We start from the raw sequence: 4950 nt of genomic DNA, 5'->3' as shown, positions 1-4950 counted from the left end.
CTCTCTCTCTCTCATTTTTAGCTTTCTTCTATTCTGCTTCGCTCATTTTCCTCTTTGCCTGTTCGCCTGTTAGTCGTCTCTCTGTCTCCCTTTGCTGTCTACCCATATAACTTCCACCCCCTTTCCCATCTACCTCTCTCTCTCTCTCTCTCTCTCTCTCTCTCTCTCTCTCTCTCCCCCTCTCCCTTTTCAGTGTCTCTCTCCTTGCTGTCAGGAGCGTGGAGTGCCTGGAGACCCGTGGGAATGTTGCCATGGAAACGCCTGCCACTCAATCCCATCTCAGATGTAAATGACCTCGAATTTTATTAGTGCACAATTTCATCCTCTCATTACTTCCTCCCATTCTCTCTCTCTCTCTCTCTCTCTCTCTCTCTCATACACACACATACATGCACTCTATCTATCTTTCTTTCTTTCTGTCTCAGTGCTTCCCAGCAAACCATAACATTCTTCATTATTATTATGATTATATGCAGATCTGCACTTTATTCTAAACCAAACCGCAGCAATATCATGAAATCTACATGCTTTATCCATATTCACCCTCTATTTATTGGGTATGAATAAGGGAAATATCCAAATGTGGCTTACATGATGTATGGGCTATGCATATGAAATGCTGCTGACTGCAGATGTTCACTTAGACACACACTTGAAATACCAAAGAACTGCAGCATTAATCTTTTTTTTTTCTTAATTGCCCCTACATGACTTAACCAACAAATGAAGAAATTCACAGAGTGATTGTCACTTTTGTTATAGTTTTTTTATTTATTTATTTTTATAAAAAGTAAGGATCTGAGAATAACTGTAACAAGTGAATACATTACACTTGCATGTTACATTCCTGACACTAATTACCCCTTAATGGATGAGGCAAGCATGCATAGTTAATACAGAAGTAGTTACCTAGAAGTTTAATAGGTGTGCTTTATACACTGCATGTCACCTATTCTGTTTATTATAAAACAAAAAAAAAGACTCAACCTTAAAAGAATACACATGGATATACATATACATAGAAAAAAAATCTTGACCATTGTACTAATTTCGTCCCATTTTGGTGTTAAATTAACCTCTACATTTCTGGTAAAGCTTTTCAGTAGATTTTGTAGTGTGTATGTGTAGATTTGTCCTCATTAAGGTCAAGCAATGATGCTGGGTGAGGAGGTCTGGGGTGCAGATAGTGTTCAGTTCATCCCAAAGTCGTTAAGTGGGGTTGAGGTCAGGGACCCTTACAGGAAACCCAAGATTCCTTTCAGGAACTTGAGCTGCGGCGAAAACGCTTTGGGAACGCCTTGCGTTGTTCAAACTCTGAGTCATGTGTCAAATCTGGCCAATAGCCCCAAAATTACGGAAGCTGTGGCCCCTGACGGGGGTGCAGTTTCTAGCAGCTGGTCTCTCTACTGAGGTAGAGGCCATTCTCCATTCCAGAGCTCCCTCCACGAGGAGGTTGTATGCTGCTAAATGGCATCTTATCACCCGGCCCGTCTCTCCTGGAGTTGCCCCTGGCATGGCCAGTGCTATTCTTTACCCCAAACCATGGTATGTGCCTAAGATGCCTGCAGCATTCTGCCCTCCTCCTTTTCTAGCCCTAACCAGAAAAAGCAAAATCGAGCACTTGACACATACCTCCACAGGACAAGTCCGTGGAGAATGTTGTAGCAGTTGTTCGTCTGCAATGGCCCGCACAGGAAAGGATTCCCGGCTAATAAGCAGATGCTTAGTAGATGGATTGTGAATGCCATTTGTCTGTGTTATGAGTCTTCTGGTCTTCCCACTCCTTTCGGAGTTAAGGCTCATTCCACCCAGGGTATGGCAGCCTCTACGGCCTGGTCCGCTGGAGTGTCGCTCCAGGACATTTGTAACGTTGCGGGCTGGTCCACCCCTCTGACATTTGTCAGGTTCTATGACCTCAACATCAGAGCCACTCCTGACTCCGCTGTCCTGTGTGCAGGTTGTGCTCAGACACACTAGGCAGGGACTGGTCAGAATGGCGTGATTAGACACTCGTTCCCAAAGCGTTTTTTCGACGCAGCTCAAGTTCCTGAAAGGGAACGTCACTAGGTTACATAAGTAACCCTAGTTCCCTGAGGTAAAGAGAGCTGCGTCAACGGGCCATACTCCCTGCATCTCTGCAGCGCTTACCTTCTCCTTTTCCAGAAGCTGATGTCGCCTCCATCGTGTTCCCGTTTTGTAGCTTCCTGGTTTGCGTGACATCGCCCACCAATGATGTCACGACTGCCGATTGTCCAGATTTTACACGTGATAGAGAGCGTGAAACAACGTGAGGCGTTCCCAAAGCGTTTTCGGCGAAGCTCTCGTTCCCCTAGTGACGTTTCTATACATGAACTGTGGCATACCATGTTGGTATGAATGCTGGAACAGGTTTAGGACTTTTAGTTGAAGTAAAGGCAAACTGTTAAGCTACAGCATACTATATAAACCCGTTCTACTCAATGGTGTTTCTATGTGCGACAGTTTGGGAAAGAAATATAATGTGTATGTGAAAAATAAAGGCTATTCTATTCTTTAGTTCTCTGAGACATAAACAAAATGGTAAGTCATAAATTGCTTCTTTTGGAAATATCAACATATATTTCATTTATTCTATCACAATAACGTTTTACCTTAAAAGTAAACATAAAAGCCTTTAGTCCCTAGAAGTATAAAACCCACTAAGATCTTCTAATAAGCATAAAGCTCATCAGAAAGTAAAAGTATAATACCCACAAAGAAGTTGCATGCAACTCACCCAGAAAAATTTTTCTGCCTAAACAATTAGAGAAATACAATGTACTTTTTCTTATTTCCACCAAATACCACCTAAAGCCCATGCCTAAGCTTTTAAACCGAAAATCATGGAGTCTACCAAAGGGCTGAATCTCACTAAAAGGTTCTAGCCTACCAAATAGAAGTAGTGTTTTTTATAGGAATCTGGTTAATAAGGATTTCTCCTTAAAATTTTAAATACGAGTTTAATTTGACATCTAAGCATAATTGCAATCATTATTCCAGAGTATGCATTTCTTATCGCTTTTCATTTTAACAGCCAACATTGAAATGAAAAGTGAAATGCAAGACAGACAGGACAGAAGATGAACAAGTCAATGGCAAAATATCTGGAAAGTTTTCATTCACACCTACTGAGTCTAAATAGACAGAAACACACACACACAGAAGAAATCTTGGCGGTCTTGTGGTTTATCTAAATGAATTTTGACGTCTCCACAATTACTCTTTTTCTACTCAAACAATTACTTTTATAATTTAATAAATTCATAATAACATAATAAAAATGGCCTTGGTGGAATATCGGAAATGTGACTAATTAGAAGAAATGTTATTTTTTGTTTGTTATTTTAATAAAAATTACTTTGACAAATAATTTAAATTCATATGCAGATTTTTGTGTAATGCCTAAAGTATGTTTATAAATAATTGTGACCTCCTCGACCAATTAGACAAGAGTGGTGTCAGAATGGCTCATTTAAAGCTACATTATAATTTGAACTAAGTTGCTGTTAAATTAAGTACACTAAATCCATAATCAGCTATAACATGTGGCCCAAATCCTTAATGCTCACCAAAAAACTATAATAAAAAATAGATATATTGCTATTTCTATTGCTATAGAAAACATCATGTACCTATATATTTAAAGAAGCCAGTGCCTTCCTGGATGTTTCTCCAATTTGTCTTTTTGCTATAACAATTCATAATTTATATTATACATTTCTTTGCAAAAGATTTAGGCATGTGTGCAAAAATGATATAATGATATAAAGAATGCTTTCAAAAATAGTGTTGTTGATAGTTTATTTCTTATCAATTAACAAAATGGAAAGTCAATGAAAAGAATAGAAATCCAAATCAAACCACCCTTTGCCTGCAAAATAGCAACAATTTATCTAGGTACACTTGCACAGATTTTTTAAAGGAACTCTGCAGGTAGGTTGTTCCAAACATTGTTCCGAGAAATAACCACGAACCTTCTGTGGATGTAGGCTGCCTCAAATCCTTCTGTCTCTTTATGTAATCCCAGACAGGCTCGATTATGATGACACTCAAAGCTCTGTGGCAGCCAAACTAATGCTTCCAGGACTACTAGTTCATCTCTAAGATGATGGAGGTTCTTAATTTTAATGGCTGTATGAGGTTGTGGTCCTGCTGCTGAATACATTTGGGGCCAATCAGATGCCTCCCTGATGATATCTGTAATACTCAGCATTGAGGACAACATTAAACCTCACCAAATCTGTAATCTTGGCCACAATTCTTCCATGGAGTCCAACTCTGGCCAGACTTCTGAACAGCAGATGGATATATCTGGGTATATCTTTCGATATCTAAGTGAAGAAAGCATGATGTGTCTTTCATCTGCTTCATTAAATATCCTTGACATAGTATAAATACCTTGTGTCTTGTTGGTGTGCTCAGTCTTTCCATGGTATATAACATAAAACTGTCTTCCACCACCTTACCATAGTAGAAGAGTTTGGTTGTTCCTCACCCAGGTTTAAGTCTCCTACACAGCAGTTTCTGTTTCAGTGTTTCTACATTTGAAATTGATCATTAGCACCTTCTTGGTATAATTGGTCATACACTTGATCCTACAAAATGCTTGCGCAAGTGTACAAAATGCAGGTGTAAGTATTGATGCTGGTTTGAAGTCAAAAGCATGGTCACACTAAATAATGATTTGATTTAGATTTGTCTTCAGTTTGCTCACTTTGCATTTTTTTAATTAATAAAAAATAAAAAATAAACAATTAAATTCTTAAATGAAATTTGTACTTTACTGAATTGATGTTTGGTCAGCACTGTGTATATACATGAAACAGATCTGGAGGGATCATGGATATAGGGTGTTTAGTTAACTGGGATATATGTTCCCAGTTCAATGAGGTTTGTTGATGGTGGTGTGCAGGCCTTCTCCTATCCCAGAGA

The sequence above is a fragment of the Silurus meridionalis genome, chromosome 25 (genome assembly GCF_014805685.1).
Source record: "Silurus meridionalis isolate SWU-2019-XX chromosome 25, ASM1480568v1, whole genome shotgun sequence".
In the NCBI taxonomy this organism is placed as follows: Eukaryota; Metazoa; Chordata; class Actinopteri; order Siluriformes; family Siluridae; genus Silurus; species Silurus meridionalis.
This window is presented reverse-complemented; position numbering follows the sequence as displayed.